The sequence below is a fragment of the Corvus kubaryi genome, unplaced genomic scaffold (genome assembly GCF_017639235.1).
Source record: "Corvus kubaryi isolate FWS band 111438036 unplaced genomic scaffold, C.kubaryi_AGA036_p1.0 138, whole genome shotgun sequence".
Lineage (NCBI taxonomy): Eukaryota > Metazoa > Chordata > Aves > Passeriformes > Corvidae > Corvus > Corvus kubaryi.
In genome coordinates this window covers 6,553,685-6,571,303 of record NW_024580672.1, presented here as the reverse complement: position 1 = coordinate 6,571,303, position 17,619 = coordinate 6,553,685, and the positions used below count along the sequence as shown (strand labels likewise).

General features: G+C 42.5%; 1 protein-coding gene across 3 annotated transcripts in view; it reads right to left on the bottom strand.

Moving 5' to 3' along the window:
• CUNH10orf71 (chromosome unknown C10orf71 homolog) overlaps positions 1–17,619 on the bottom strand; it is a 52,125-nt gene that overhangs the window by 21,492 nt on the left and 13,014 nt on the right. For 2 of the 3 annotated variants that reach the window (XM_042018871.1, XM_042018870.1), the window contains exon 1: positions 257–592. The exons of the other annotated variant lie outside the window; for it this stretch is intronic. The gene's annotated coding sequence lies outside the window, so the exon portion shown is untranslated. Of the gene's footprint in view, positions 1–256; positions 593–17,619 lie in introns of those variants that run through there. 3 annotated transcript variants of the gene reach the window in all.

The window sequence follows — 17,619 nt, the reverse complement described above, 5'->3', positions numbered from 1 at the left end:
AAATCTCTGTGTAAGTCTCTTTCCACACACAGACTTTCAGAGACAATCCTGCATTTCTCTGAGAAAAAAAAAAGCTAGACAAAATGAAAGGACATTCTACCTCCAATCACTAAAGAAAAGATTTAAAAGCTGTTGGATTTCTCCTATCTGATCAATCACACAACTGATCCTTGAGTGCACACACATTCACACACTTAGAAACCACCATTCTTCACAATTTCCTTGTTTTAAAAACACCCATATGCTTCCCCCTTACCTTCTGTGCTCCAGTTTCCTGATAGGGACAATGCAGGGCTGTGCTTTCTTCCCTTAAGTCAAAGCCCCAGCACATTTTAGAGCAGCCTGCTTACTATTAGCAGTTCCCATTATTTATGTGTGTCGGGCTCTTCTTCTGAACATGGTTATTTTAATAAAAAAGATGACTGAAAAATAAATAAAACTATAAAAGTAGAGGAGCTAACCCTTGAGCCCTCGCTGACCTGCCCAGCCAGGTGAAGTGAAATGAGCAAGGAATCCAAAGTTAGTAAAATGTATTTAAATAGTTATCAGGCAAGGGGAAACCAAACGGAGATCATGGTGGGGAAGAGGCAAACATACGTATTGGAATAACCACGCGGTGTCGAGTAACAGACAGATGAAACAAACAGTCATCAGCTATTTTTACATTCAGATTGGCCATTGGTAATTCTTCAGAGATAGCTAATACAGAAAGCAATGCTGTGCCATGGGTTCGCTGCTGCCAGTGAATCCTAGCTCAGAGCACTGCAGTTTTGTACCTACAGGTGGGAGGCAAAGAGTTTATTAGGGTCATCACTAAAAATACTGTGTACATATGCACACGAGTAACACATTACTGTCCTATGGGTGCTTTTTCATAAATAGCTCATTTCATCATCAAGGCTGGACAAATGTAGCTAGTGTTCTTGGAGTAAGGACCTCTTCCACTGTCCTTCCAAAGCAAACAAGACCAGCCATCCTCCTGGAAGGCACATGCCAGCATTTGGTTTCATTTGGCACGCTGCACTAGGATGTTGGATAATGGGGGAAATATGCCATGAAGTCAACAAGCAGAGTTTTTGTACGGCAGATGTAAACAACGCATAGCACCCTGTGCCATGCTGTGTGCACACAGTTCCTTACTGCAGTCATGGGACTCCTGGGGTTCAGCATCACGTTGGACTTGAATCACAGCCTACAGCAAAATGAAGAGCAGGATCTCCTGTAATTACAACCCAACCCCTGCTTCCATGGCAGAGCAGGACTCCACATGAACCCAGTGGTCATTTGCATTTTAAAAAGAGCTGCTAATTACATTGCTACATCATGACCAAGGCAAAACCCATGCAGTATCTGCTGCCTGAGAATCTCCAAGCACCAGGACATTTGTGATGAACTACTTGTACCTGAGATCCAAGAGCAGCCTGGGCTTGCCCCTTCTTTGAGGGACAATGACCTGCCTTCTCTAAAGCAACCATCAGCTTTGAATTCCCAGCCTGAGAGAGGGGTCTTTTTCACATTAGATTCCAGCAGGAAGATTTTGCAAAGATGACTCTCCTAAAGTCCTGGTATGGGCTTTTGGTGCTCAAGTGTTTCTCCTAACTCATGCCAAACGTAATGCTGGTCTTGCCAAACATCAGGGCACTTCTAAGTGTAAGTTCTGGCCTGGAACTACACAGTTCCAACAGCTCCCCACGCTCTGCACCTGTAGGAGCACTTATGCACAAAGGTCTGGTGTACCATGAGTCATGCCACCTATGGACTGAGACATTGGAGAGAACTGGTGCACACTGAAAAAAAATGTTTGGGATTACAGGGGACAGTGGAAAAAGTAGTTTTCGGGCAACAACTGCCACTAACATAGGCAAAACTGTCTGTATGTGTGTCTGTCTCTCCCACACATTTCTAAAGGGGGGGAGGAATGTATTTCTGGAATACTTGTGCTAAAAATAAACACATCTCTGCTGTCTATGAAGAGAGGCAGGTATAACCCTGCTTTCTGTAAGCCCTGAACTTGTGAACTGCTGAGAGGCTGAATCGCAACTAGAAAGATCCCTATGGAAATGGTAACTGCTAATGCAGGAAGGTTGGCTGATTGCTTGCAAAATCCAAAACAGGCCTCTCACACGAAAGCGGCTGGGGTTAACACTATTTATCAGGATAAATGTGGCTCACAGACTCCAGCTTTGAAAGGATTCAAATCTTGGGATAGGCATTAAGCTTATTCAAATACGGTGATAATAAATAGATATATTTGCTAATTCAGTGTTCACATGCGAATCTGGGATCAGATGGCCTGTCATTAAAATAAAACCACTTCTGGGGAAAATTACTGAAAACCACACAGCAAACACGACCCAGTGGCACTTAGATGTTGTTATCCTGCTCCCAGGAAATTTAAAAAGCAAAAATTCCTGCTGGTTCCTTTCAGTGAATGCAGAGCAATAACAGATCACACTGAACTTTTGTAAACAGCAATTTGGACTGAAATTTTAAACTTGTATGAAAACAGTATGCAATTTGCACAAATGTGTCAATGGAAAATGTACGTATGTCTGTATGCATAATGAACTCCATCTTTCACACTCACACTTGAAACTTCATATGCCTGGCAATGCTGAGAATTCTGACAAGAGAGCCTTATGCAAGAACAGTAGCTTTCAGCTTTTTCTGATTTGTATCCCATCCCAACACTTTCTCCAGGGAAATAAATGGAGTTCTGCCCTACTGACAGAGACAGTCTTTTTCCTTTGTTACCTTAGCTGCAAACCCCAGAGAAGCAGTATGCAGACCCCAAGGGGTCAATGCACCAATCACATGCAAAAAGTCCCTGGTACATGGAAACCAAAAAGTGGAACTGATTATAAACAGAAATGAAAACATCACCCTGGACTAGGAAACACAAGCATCAAACTGCTTTGGTTGTAGAAATTAAATGTTTTATAATTCTCATGGCATTAACAAGCAAGGGGTCTATTTAGGAACCCATGAGAGCTATAGGACTATATTGAGTTTTCAGTTGTTTGCTTACAGCACTTTTTGTCCAGCAGAGCAAGGCAGCTTCAGTTCTTACCTGGCAGCCACAGATTGAATGATTTGTTGGTTATTGTCATGGTGAGTGAAATAACTTGATCTCTGGGCACTGGACAAGGAGTGCAGGTGGGTGTAGAACATTGGCTGGACTGAGCAGCCTCAGGGTCGTATCAGCCAAACAAAAGCCATGAACCAGGGAAGTATTGATAAAGGTATTTTCTCTCCCAAAGGCGAACAAGATCAAAGCTGCATTTTCTGCTCAGCACCTCCTGTCAGCCAATGCAGGCTGTGCTGCACCTGGTACCAGGGGAAATGACAGGTCATATTCTTCTCTGTCTGTGTCCAGCCTCTTACACATCCTGGTTTGAACCAAATTCTATCCTGGAAGACCCAGCTAAGAAAATGTAGGTGAGAACATAAAGGTCCCCTGTACCTGAGAACCACTGGCAGTCCTATGGCCTCTCCCCTTGGGGCCATTTGTCCACCTTTCTGGAAAGGCTGCTTATCCCCCCCTTGTGCAGAATTTGTGCAATGAGACAGATGCAGGATTCATCCACAGCCTCTCTCCAGGTCTACTCCTTCAAACCTTGCCAGAAGATGCAGTTTATTGGTCCCAACTCCACAGACTCCTAGAATTCTGACAAGGAGAGAATTTTTTTTAAGCCCTTGTATTTTTTTCCTATTTGTCCTTATTGAAGCTTTGAAGCCTTGCAAAGTAAAAAGTCTCTGCAAAAGGAAGCTCCAGAAGAAATCTGAGAAGAGTTCAAGAAAAAGAAATATTTCCTTAATTTCATCTTTCATAATTTTATAATATGGAGTTCAATATAATAAAATGTCAAAATTATTTTCATCCTGCCCTCAGAAAGTAGTAAAAGATATTATTTCCTAAAAAAATTGCTACGTTTCTTTTCTGAAATCAGATTTCTTATGAAACCAACAAACTTTGCTACATTTTGGATTTGACTGCATTTATGATCACTGGCAGACATTGGTTCCACCATCTTTTTGTCCATCTTTGAATAAGAACTTAAATGCAATTTTAAAAGAATTTCTGATCTCCTGATCTCCTGTCCCTGCTGCTGTGCCATCAATAGCACTCAGACTCAGCTGACTCAGAAACAACTTGTCTGGATTCCAGCCCGGAACACACATCCTAAAACTCTGTGAAGTGCCCGACCATGGCTCCAGGCTGGGGCTCAGCATCTCTCTTTTGGCTTTTGGGAACAGAATGTAGACTAGAAGGACTCTAAAAACACAGCCTCAGTGACTCTTTTGGCAAGGATGTCGATCACAACCGCACCCTGCTTATTTCCCCCAAATCAAACTGACTTTTCAGTCAGGAGCAGTCATGCTTTTAGCAGTAACACAGCCACCTCATGTAGAGTGATCACACATAAAGAATCCCAGAAAGATGCTTTTGCATGATCGCTTCACTACTAAACATTCTGCCAAGAATGGAAGATAGATGTGGCAGAAAAGAAACTAACTATGGAGAATGTTAAACAGTAGAAGATGGCTAAATTACTCTACAAGTAAAGATTAAACCTGCAAAGCACTCTTCTACCTGGGCCCATTTTTAAAAGGGTTTGCACTACCTAAAATAGCCAAAAAACATGCTAAGTACCTATCTGCCTTCTGGGCATTGATTTTCCTTGGAAATCTTTCCCTTCTCATCAGGATGTGTCAACAAAAACTGACAGCACTTGGCAATTTGCAGGAGAGGTTCAGCCTGTGCCGGGACATGCAATAAACCAGTCTTTCAACTCAAGTTTAAGAAATGAGCACACTTGTGACATATCAGATGAGGGAAAAAAATACCTCTAAATAATCTGAGTGATCTAAAAATTAGTTCTCATCAGAAACATTATGTAGAAGCCAGTGACATTTAGAGATACTAGGCCAAATGCATTAGGTAATTTATAAACATAGCTATAATCCATCTAATTTCAGAAAAGGTTGGAAGAATGTGAGGTTACTGGCCTAGTGTAAATGTTTCCCACTTACAAATTGCAAAGCAAAAACTGGAGACCACAGGCTAATTAAAATAGCTGGACAAACAATGATGGGAACCATAAGGGGCTATTTTTAGGGGATCGTATGAGAGCCCAGGCAGCCAGAAGTCTAGTCCCTCCAGAGGTGTCACATGGCTGCTCTCAGAGTCCTTTGCACTCTCTCACCCCACCACAGACAAGGTGAACCAGACATTATGATATTTGTTCCAGCCCCACACACCTCCATCCAGATTTCATGCAGTATTTTGCATTTTACACAACACATTGGATGAATTCCCATGCAAGTTTCCACAGAATCACCATCCCTATCCTGTCCCAGGTTCCTTCACAGCTGAAAGATGGGGTTTGGGCAGTGTGAGCAGGGTTGGCTCCCCCCAGATGCTGGAAATGACAAGAGGAAGTTGTGGTATGCTGCATTATGAGAGGAAGTTGTGTTACGCTGCAGTTCAGCTGGTACTGCAGAGGTACTGCGGTTCAAATGTGTGCTTATCTCTGGGTGATAAGAGGTGAAGAAAGAAAAGATAAAAACTTGTTATAGTCTAATGATTTGCCTGAATTAAATGAGTTTTCATTTTCTGGTTTGTAGAATACACTTTCTGTGGGCCAAGAAGAAGAAAGAGTGAAGCACAGCAGAAGAAAACAATTTTATAATATAATTTTATTACTCAGCAGTCAATGAAGTATCAAAGCATGTGTGCATTATCTCAAAACTTCAGAGTCCTGAAAAATGTGTTCAGAAGATACTGGAGTGCAAAATGCCTCCCTGCATGGTTTTGTACTGGAGCACCAGTGGACAGTGAAGGGGAGGCCAGCTTGGTTTAGGAGAAAGGTTTCAGCCCAGCTATGAATTAGACAGGGAAGGAATTCAAATTTGCACTTCCTCTTTCTCAAACCAGCTTTCTCCCTAGCTCAGAATCCTTCTCAGGAAAGGATTATTGGAAACCACTAAGGTTTTGGAAAATATTTCATTTTTGCATGCCTTGGCAGAAAAAGAGATACCAGGAGTATGCAAGCCACAGCAAACACACTTACCTAACCTGCTTCCAGTCCCCCAGAAGATCAGAGCACACCAGTTAACTGCAAGAAGCAACACAGCTGTTTGCATTTCTCATTCCAGTAATCCAAGTAATTATAATACCACTGCTCTAAAATGATATGACTTTAAGTCACATTTAAGAAAAGTAAGCAATCTAAAATCAGCATTCAGTAAACCAGAAAGCACTAGAGAGAGAATGAGAAGTTCATGCCCATCCTTTCAGAAAAAGCCAATGTGCAATTGTTCAAGGTTTTGCTGAATGTCAGGAATGGAAGATTAACAAGCAGTGAGATTATCAGCGTTAGAGGGAGGAATTCACGCTAACACAGCAAGGCCAAGAACAGCTAAAAACCTGGCCTGAAAGATAGCAAATGTGCTTCTCTGCAGAACAGTGCTAAATAATGACTGAGAAGAAAGGAGCCAAATGAAGAAGAGGAAAGCAACCACTGCAGAAAAGCGAGGAAACCGAAACAGAGCATTCAGAGACAGAACTGCATCGTGCTGCTGCTCTGCAGGAATCGCTCCCAGCTCCTCTGCTTGCACCACACCTGGGCTGCCTGACACAGCCCAGGACCTGCCTGAAAGGTCCATGGCAAAATCTGCCCAGGGAATCGGGCAAGCAGGGCATCCAGGGATGGATATTCATACTTTCACTGTAGCTGAACTCGGAAAATGGAGTCAGTGATATATGTGGAGTAGATAGGAAGACACCATCAGAAAACACCCTAAGAATTCCCCCAGGCCTAAAAACTATGTCACAATCCCTTAATGATGATCAATTAGATGAGTCCCAGGTAATCAGAGACTAGTCCTAGCAGTAAAGTGATTCCTGGGACTGAAAGTCACTGTATGAAATGTACTAAAGTGGCTGGTATCAATAAACTGACAAATGCAAACAGAATAATTCTTTAATCTCATTCCATTAAGGAACAGGCACGTGGTTTGAATTATGATCATATAAACCACTGCCTTCAGGCATTTTTTGAATGTTTCTAGTCTGCTAAACTCATTAGAAAATGCATGATGTCAAATATTTGAATAAAAATATAATGAGAATAAAGAGAAATACTGTCTTTTCAAAAAAGTCACAACTGGTTTCCTTTAAACTTTACAAAAGTGTTTTAGACAAAAAAAGATAAATATAAAACAATAATGGAATCATTACTGGTGAAAATGCTAACACAAACAGGTACATGATTAATTATCTTCCTGCAGAGATTAGGGACTCTTCTCTTAGGAACAAAACTCAACATGTTCACAAAATCAAGGCTTTTAGCTGATCAATAATGACACTCATACAGATATTCTCCTTGATTTCAGAAGGGTTTACACTCACTACACAGCACAGACTGAAGCATTTAAGCACTGCAAGCTTGAAATGCATTTTCATTGCAATCTTTTAGTTAGTGACAGAAAGTATTGCTGTTTCAAAACACAGCAGCAATTCCCATATCCAATGTGTATCTGAAATCCATTAATAAAATGACTGTGTATGCAGGCAGGCCTGGACAAAGAGGCAAGGCTTGATGTCTCCACTGGCAACAATTTTAACAGTGTCCATGTCACTTGGGATGGCAAGTCCCTCTGATTTCAATACTCCAGTCCTATCGAAGGACAGTAGCCTCTCAGACATTTCAAAATGGCACACGAAAGCTGGGTATTTTGGAAATTGATGTTTACTGCAGAAGCAGCCTGGCATATGCAGCTGAGCCATCTCCAATCAACAGAAACCACTCCACAGACATGAGTGGGAGCTGGAACCTGCTCTGCTTGCTTATTGCTTCAAAGACGGAGTTTGTGCTGTCCTCGCAGGAGGGATGCTAAAGAGATCTTGGACCAGTCCCTTTCCAGCCTAGTTGAGCATGACAAGTGTGAAACATCTCCATTGAAAAAATATCTCTACCCATTCTGAGAAGGTAGAGATTTTTAGGTAAACAATGGAAGGAAAAAAATACAAAACTTCCATGCTAGCAGTGCAAGAACAGAAAAGACAAAGAAAGCAATTAATGGGTGCTGTGTATCAAAATGCATAAAAATGAAACGCCGTTTAAATAAAAATATTTTTGTATTGTTCAGCATTAGATACCTTGATGAATGGTTAATTCCAGTGTCCTGGTTCACATTTTCCCTTACACCTTTCCAAGCTCTACCATTTATTTTGCCATCAATGTAATAGTAGTGAATAGTAGTAGTAGTCAATAGTAGTGAAATTTCATAGTTCCTTCAAAAATAATTTGCAGACTCATTGCTTCTACAAGATACTTCCAATATAATCACACAGTTCTTCTACTTACTATTTGAGCTACATTAATTTGTGAAGTCCATGTGATTTTAGTAATATTCACACAGTTTATCAGTGGTTTCTGCTGTGGCCGGTACGAGAGTGAGCAAACACCTAACCTTGCACTTAGAGATGATCTGTAAATCCAGGCCTATGTACTCCAGGCCTGTGTATACATGGTCCTGTTGCTTAAGACAAAAAATCCCAACCACTGTCAATTCGAATAAAATCACCCTACAAAACAGAGATTCATATAAAATACTTGTATTGGAATTCTTTCCAGATCTCACCCCTAAACACCTACAACATGCTTTGTAGTCATGTTGTTACCTTCAGAGCAACTAAACTATATGCTAAAGTTTACACTGGGAACTTGTGAAAAAGCCATCTTTCTCCTCTTCTGGCATTATGGACTATTCAACAGCTTATGCTGAGTCCTAGATGGAAAAACCTCCAAGGGAGGATTTTTACTAGCACATTCTGCCTTCTGCAAATTACTGTGGTATGATTGTAATTCCTTTGTGCTTCTTTCTAACTGCTGGTAGTATTTTAAAAGTGCCTATTGCTCTTGGGTCCAGAGCTGCATAAACAACAACAATAATAATGAATAACTTTTGCAATAATCTTCTGCCAAAAGAAATCTCAGCTTCAGCTTCAACTGGATACATTCATATGTCTTAAGTTGTTGTCTAGGGTTGCTATGCACTAACTGTTGGTATGTTCCATCTCAAAGGTGGCTCTTTGGGAAACTTTGAAGCTCTATAAATAGAAGATATTATTTATTATTATTGGAAGGGCACAGGAATGCAACAATTCACCCTAAGGGGACAGAGACACTTAAGAACACTTGTTTCACTATTGGATGTATGAATAGTTTACAATGTGAGGTAGAGAAAAGCTCTAGTGCCAAATATCCTGTATGAGCAAGAAGGTGAGATCCAGTGGACAAAATCCATCACACCCACTGCTGGCCTTTTACAAGTTTAAACTGATCTTGGCTCCTTTCCTCATCCCTGGAGGTTAGCAGACACCTCTGGGATACCTGAAATGCCCTTCTTCCTGTAAGGAAGAATCCCAATCTCAGGACACCTGGCAGACGAGAGAGGAGCCTTCCTGAGCAGCTTAGCCCAGGCACCAAGCAGTGAGACAGCTGAAGAGAGGTGGCAGGACTCTGGCCCTAGAAAGGGGACAGAAACCCAGCAATGGCCAAGATCCCCTGAGCAAGGAAATACAAAAGAAACACACACCAGAGGAGATTTAAAGGGAGTAGTGATAATGACAAAGTCCTAAAAAGTTAAGAAAAGAATAAAGGGATAACTAGGAGCAGAAGTAAAAGCAAAGTCATTGTTTTTCCTCTAAAATTTGAGGTGTGGTTCTATTTCTGTATATGCCTTGTGAATTTTCCAGCAGGAAATATGAACAGATTATGATTTCATAGGATCAAATCAAAGGCACCTAAACAAATTAAGTATTCTCCTCTAAGTCACTTTCTTCCAACCTTCCAAAGCAAACTACGCTGAGCTGTCACCCTGCTGGAGAAGCCCTGTGCATAGCCCTGTCACGCCCTTGGTGCTGGGCATGCACCACATCCCAACCAACCTTTGCCCTAAGACTTGAGTGTCATTCCTGACCTCTGCAATGCAGCAGGATTTCAGAGCTAGGCTGGAAAGAGGGAGAGAGCTGGTGGACACTGAAACTGCTGGCAAATTTGAGCAAGACAAGTTCATATACGCAGTGCAGGCAGGTTTGTATTTCATTTCATAATTAGTCAGGAAATAGCATTTCACCCAGAAAGCAGAACTAAAGAGATGCATACCCAGTTTTCTGCACAGAGAAAATCTGCCCATACCAAGGCCCTCCTTCCCCCACCATGACTGGGACAGTGTGAGATGGCCAGGCCACAGCATCTGGAGCGAGCCAGGGGTGCTGAGTGGTGCTGGCAGTGATAGCCCAGCGCTGACACTGAACCCACCTCCCCTTGCCCCAGGGCTGCCAGCACTCTGTGTGCTGCATCATGACTTCACAGCTCCCCCTAACACACTCAGGTGCCTAAAAAGCCTTCTGGGCAGAGCCCAAGCTGTTGACAGGAGTGACAAGCAAACACTGCCTTCGCCTAAAAAGACAGGTGCTCTTTTCCAATTAAATGAGTCTTGAAGTCTGTTTCCTTTCACTGTTCATTTGACAGCCCTGGAAAAAGTGCATGTGCTCATCTCTCAGTGTGCTGAGCACAAGGATTGGGGGACAGAGGGGAGGATGGCCATGGCTTGACCCCACTTCAGCGGCTCTCTGCCTGGAAGCAGTGAGGGGAGTGAGTAGTTATAGTTCAATTCTTCTTCACTGAGTGAAAAATTCACCTTAACTTTACCTCATTCTTCTCCAGAAGAAATTCAGCAAAGGGCTAGGGTGATGCAACCTGTTTCTGCCTGGCTCTTGGCAAAGACAACACCAACCAACCACTCTTTTGCTTGTGCCAAGAGTCAGGGAGCTCAGGTATCAAGTGAAGGCTCACACAACAGCACTGGAGCCGATGGTCTTTTTGATGGAAGAAAATATTCTGCATTGCTCTGCACTTCTACTCTCTGGACCTTCTTTAATCTACTCTTACAACTGTTTTGAGGTGACAGCAAACACCATAGACAGTATTCAGAATGGATTAATGTGAGGACACAACACTATTCTTGGTCCTTTCCCAGTCGTATGTGTGCCTTTGTAACTGCTGAGCACGAAGCAGACATTTTGGAGGCATGAGTGTGGCCCACCAGCATGGAGACACACAGACCAGAGCCAACACAGACCAGAGACACACAGACCAGAGCCAACACAGCATTATGGAAAACCCTGCTCCTTATAGCCCTCTGCCAAGAGAGCCTCTCCAGGCTGCCCCAGGAGTGCATGCTACATCCACAGCAGAGCTGAGGCCTCAGTAACTCTGATGCTGTGTGTAGAATGCACAGTTTCAGTTTAGCTTCTCCTTAACTACTCTCTTTCCTTGTGCCTGATACTAATCCTAGCCACTACCCCTAGCAAAAAACCTAGTGTTCCCCAATTTTTGCCTTTCATTGCCAAAACCTCACAGAGAGGGAGTCCTGAACTTGTGCCCATTAATTACACTGTGCTTTGAGTGTAAACCGTACCACTGATGCAGGATGAGTCCTAGAAGTGCCTAAATACAGTGATAAGGGAATGAGTCAGATGAGAAGAGATATTTTCAGGTACCTACAACCTAGGCCGGCACTGGTAATGTCCAGGCATTATGCAACAATCACCAGAAGGTGCAGTGTCAGCCTTGGATGATGCAGCTCAGAGATACAAATGAAATTGATGGGACCTTTCTAGGACCACATCTTAGTTCTGGAAGTATTTGTAGAATTATGAAGATATGGTTTAAATTGCACTGAACTGAACTCATCCCACCAAATTCCTTTCTGTTGGCTGCTGCTGGGTTTTGGTTACCCAGCTAAGACAGATGACATACCAGTCATTTAAGGGCTGAGGTGCCTCCTTATGAAGTGAGTTCTGCAGCGTGTGCTGTAGTGGGAGGTGTGATGCAGGGACCCCAGCCTGGCACCTAGCACCCTCACTGGGCATTGGAAGGTATCCCAAGCACACCAGTGCTTGCAGTGCTGTTCAGGGGGAATCATGCTGTGTCCCAGGGGTTGCAGCAGCTCAGGTGTGGTGTTCACAGGTGTCTGCACCACAGAGACACAATACTGACAGCTGGAGTCCCACAGGCTTGACAGACCTAAGCCTATACACATATAATGGCAAGACACCTGGGAAAACCTTCTGCTAAAAGTTCTTGCATATCTGTAATGTTGTTAATCATTTTATCTCAAGCATGATCTCTTTGCCTTGAAGTCAGAAATGCCTTCCATTGTGGAGTTAATTCACAATCTTAACAACACTAGAAGGCAGGTTTTTGTGGTCAAATATATTGCCACATTAATAACTTCAGAATATTACATGAAGCACAAAAAGAAAAGAAGGGAATAAATTAACAGAAGAAGCCTGCATGGCACACTAGAGAATTAAAGTGCCATTTTATTACACACACCTCAGAGTTAAAGTTTTAATTTTCTTTTAAAAGATTGCAATATATAATTTTCATCCTCCATATTCAAAAATACTTAGAGAGGATGATTTGTTCTTTTATTGTAGTCCACAGGACAAATAAAGCTATAGTCAAGTGATGCTGACCAAATCCCTGCAATTTCCCAGTGATAACAGAATTGTTATTATTTTTTGTATTCATTATTGCTCTAATAAGGAACTTTTCTCCAAGGATCCTGATGTTCTTTAAATACAAATGAATGAGTCTTTCCTAATCCCTTATGAACTGTTCTGCAGTCTTGTTTTACAAACAGATTAAAAAGGAGGACACTGAGGCAGAGACGTGTTGCTGGCCTTATTTCCACAGGAACTGACTTTGAAACAGTGCCTAGTTAGTGGTTTGGCTCAGGTCAAAGCTCTAGCTCTAAGCTGGAGGCAGCTCCAAGAATTTTTCCCAGTGCCCTGCTTGGGACAAGCCTCCTTGTCCAGATGTATGGCTGCATACATTCATACAGTACAGGTACAGTAAGTGCTGCCACTTGTGGCTTTCACTTGCTCTGCTGAGCCGGCACTCAGGAGCTTTTAAAAGTGGAAAGGCATTCAGAGGCATCTTTTTCTTTTACAAGCTGCAGACATTTGCCTCTTAGTGAAGAAGGTCATCAACTAGGCATAGAGATCTCTGTGAATATCACTGCAGCACTTTCCAAATGGCTCCTCAATGCAGCAGCTCTCCCCACTGCCTTATATTGCAGACCAGCAGAGTTATATTTGGAGACAGATATGGGGATTATGTTCCCAAGAGCCTCTGGTGGAGTAAGTTCAGAGTGTGTTGTCATGACGGACGTGCACACATGTGCCCTAGCAGAGTAGAGGTCAGCCATCATTCATGAATATGTGGAGACCACTTACAGTCCAGTTACAGCATATGCTAGCAACACGTGTTCCCCACACACCCTGTTTTCTCCCCAGTAAGCTGCTATATTTTTAATGTCTCCATTAGCTTTTGGAACAACTGACAGCTTTAATCTTTTCCCTGCAATGAGCTCCAATGTGGAAACATCATGCAGCTTTCAATCACAAGCCAAATGGCTAAAGATTTTAAGAGGAGATTCCAATTCCAGAATAGGAAGCCTGCCCAGTCAACCCTACACCTTTAATATAATTATTATTTATTCATGACCAACCATAAATGCAACTAGCTCCTGCAGTATTATTTGTCTTCAGAAATGCCCTTGCTGAAATTGCAAGTGAATGTCTGGGATTTTCTCTTTCAGTGTGCCTGTACCTAAGGCAAGGTTGCTGGCCCTCATGCTTCTGTTGGGAGACAAGATTCAGAATTTAATGCAGCAACACCAACTTATGCCCAAAACATATCAATTTTAGCATTTCTTTTAGCACAAGAAATGATTCTTCCATTTAAAGGGAGAAAAGTGCTATTAAATGGTTTCTACATAAGGCTATCAGACCTCAGTCACCCCAAAACTGTGAGTTACATTCACAGCTGCTGAAGAAAAACCTGAAGCTGGCTGGTGTTGCAAAGGTTCAAAGTGCCAAGCAAATAGAAATATTATAAAGCATCTGGTCTCCTGAAGTCTTGTGTCTTTAAGAGATGCTGTCAGCACCAGCAATGAAAGGTGTGCTCGGGTATGAGATAAAATGATGTTTCTCTAAGTGCCATGTGATTTAGTCTGGGAGCAGAAAGTCACTCAAGGCTCTTAATTTAAACATCACTGAAAATATACATTTTTCTATCAAAAGTTGGCTTGGTTTTAGTGGAAATGCCCAGCTATGGAGAGACATGAAGCTGTCCCCTTTCAGGTGGCTCAGTTCTGCAGAGATATCAGGAATAGAAAGAGGTAAAATCACACTTCTGTCACTGAAGGAAGTACACTTTGAACAGCAATTTAATTCAATTTAGAAAACTATTCTGTTAAAGCAGATCCATCCCTCAGTATAATCACTTTGATTTAGCTTTACAGCAGTATTTTGACTAAGGGGCTACTGGCTGAAGAAAGAGCAGAGCAGGTCACTGAAACTGCAATTCCACATGCTGTGCTGATTGCTGCCAAGCTAGTGAGGGTTTTAGTACCCAGCACTTTTCTGGCTTAACCTTAATGCCCCACCTTCTCTCTCCGGGTCTTGCCGGCATCTTTGGATGCCCCAGGTGTGATTCTGAAGAAACAGAACAGACTGAAAGTCCTCCTGATGAGAACTTAAACTAAACTTCATCTTTCTGGCGGAACTGAGTGAGAAAGAAACCACACACAATTATGTTGGCAGCTAAGGGAAGAAAATAAGCCCCTAGAAACAAAGTAAGGGAGATATTTGTGTGGTAAGATGTGGCTACCTGACAGTGATAAGAGATCTTACTAATTTAAATCTTAAATAACAGTTGCATTTAGAGTAAGAAGTGCATTTAGCTGCTCATTTTCATGCTGTGGTATTGTGAACTGCAACAAAACACTAAAGGCAACTCTGGTGACATGAAACCTCAGGGAAGTTATCTCCCTGTTGCTGTTACGTTTCTTGATAGTGTCCTTCCCAACGTGGGCACAGCCCAGCCAGGAGCTGTGCTTCCTGTATCCTCCATGCTGCCACACATTCCTGTGGGTGCAGGCTGTATAACCCTGTCACAGTGTCAGGATATGATTCTGATAGTGCTTTCAGCTCACGTGAAGCTTATCTCCACTTTTTTGCAGATGAGCAAGGAGATAGCATCCTTCATTTCCCTGGGTGCTCCTCTACCCCACCTACTCTCACGATTTCTGAAGGGATAACATATGCTCTTGTTTTTTCCCACATGGGAGCAAACAAGTTAGTGATCTACAACTTCACAGCAGGAGCACTTCGGACAAACACCTGTCAACTGTTGACAGTGTGCTTTTGTAGGTCACCATTCACCCTTACACTCCCATGCAATGAATGAATGACAAATATGAAGTAAACCACCACAAGAGCATTAGTGAAATCAGCTCACTGGTAAAAATCTTCAATAAACTTCTGCTGCAGAAAGTTCCACACAATAAAGTCTTTCCCCTGTGAGATCACAGAAGTTAAGAAAATGGGCTGTGAATCCCATCAGCCAAGATACCCACACATTAAAAGTCGCTATTCAGGCAGAGAGGCAGAAAAAAATGGTATTTAAACACAGATAGATGGAGGTAGAAAGTTTTATTTTCACAATACTACACAGCTGGAGAAAGCCCTGGCAAGTCCTGACCCTCAGTACCCAACCTCTCTCCTGGATGATTCTCCCAACACCAACAGCAGCCAGAGGAGACCTTGACAGTGCAACTATTTTCCTGCATTTACTGAATTGCTTTAGTTTCCAAGCAAATCTATGGTGCCATAAATGCTTGATTTTAGGATAGAATTGTGAGTTTAGCTCCCACCTGGCTCGATGACTTCCTAAAGGAAAGTGCTCTGTGAGGACAGGTCTCTTGCAGAAGGGGTGAGTTGTGCAGGAGGGAACACTGCCTACATCAGGCCCCCAGAGCAGGGGCTCCAGGGGAGGCACTTCCAGCTCTCCACTGCCTGGGCCATGGGGATGGTGCTCTGCAATCAAGTCACTTGTTGCTCTCTTGAACTTAGACCCTGCAGGCAATGACACAGCAAGCAATCACATAGCATCCCTTTATCTTCACGGTCCCACTCCAAAGTCCTATTTTCAAAAACAATGTGAGCACTTATGAGAGTAAGTCCCAATGAAAATTACTTTTTGCAAGTGGTACTAAATCTCTTTTGCACTCTCACAGTTGTATCTTGACCTCTCTTGTGCAGTATAGCTGGAAAATCCTTTTATCCAGCTGCTGACAGCCTTTCTGCAGAGCACAGCTCTTCCAGCTCCTAGAAAACATCCCTTTCTAAACAGGACAAAGCCAAAACTGGTGTCAGCAACAGACCAGCTCCGAGAAGGAGTTTAAGCAAGAAGCTCTGGAGGTTTCTTGCTACCAACTTTTCCATTATTTCTATGGCTTAGAAAGGAGAAGGTGCTGGCAAGATTCCAGGCCAGGCCTTCAGAGAGTCGTCTTCTCTAGCATCCTTCAACAGGAAGATACCCAGATTATCTACAATCCAATTTATTTCAGTCTCCACAAGTCAGAGTGAGTCCAGGAAGTGAAACACACCAGAGAGCAACAAAGACTCTCCTCTAAATCCTCACTATCAGGGATTTCAGAGGGAAATGTGAGATGCACCTAGTCCATGTGATAGGGAAAGACTTTGAGCTGTGCAGTCTTCAGACATACATTGGGAAGGGCCCTTCTCCTCAGGGGAAAATAAAGAGAAAAAGTAGGCATTTTTGCTGAAGATTAACAGATTAGGCATTTCTGCTCTAATACCATGGAGTTCAAGAGAGATTTTATGCAGGCTCAAAGGAATGAGCAAATTGTTCTAAATGCTGATAGACTGTAAATAAATAAATGAAGTATTAATCATCACTTCCATCAAACTCTAGGAGAAATCTGTCTTTGCATTATTTGGATAAGGCTCTGTCATTAGTTCAGCCTTGCCATTTTTAGAAATTATTAGAGTTTTATAGCAGGTCTGAAATTCTATGCCAGCGAGACTGTGATTTTAACGCATATTAATAGCAGAAATGGGGGAGGGGAAAGGAAGTTGGTGTGATTCCCTTATAGAGTACAATACTAAATAAGAAGATTCCAGCTGTGCAACAGGAAAGTTAAAATGGTTTGTTTGGATCATTAATATTGCAATGAAAACTAATTAAACCTAGAGCTACAAGGAGGAGCTCATTAGAGATTTGAGTAGAGGCAGCATAACATTCAGCAGCCTCCAGTTTTAGCAGTTTCTTTTATCACACCAGGTGGGATAGCAAGAGCTCACTGAAGAGACGAGGATAGTCTGAAGAGCCAAGGAGATATGGATGCCCAGTCCATGGCACGCAACTGCAAGAGGTGTCTGTCTGCTAGAGGGCTTCTTTGGAAAACGCTGCATGAGCTTTGTAGCTCTGTAGAATGAGCCAAGCCCTTTTACTGGGTCTCTGCTCACACTAACATTGCTGCTATGTTATACCTCTGTCCCCTTGTCTGACCTGACATTTGAAACTTCATCTAAAATTTCCTTAGCCTAAGAGCCCTCAAATACACTTTACAAAATATATCTACTCATCAGCCCCTCTATGCCCACCCCCAGACATGGCACTTCATAGTCCGTAGTTTAAGCGTGACCCTCAGTTTTGCATTTCCTTT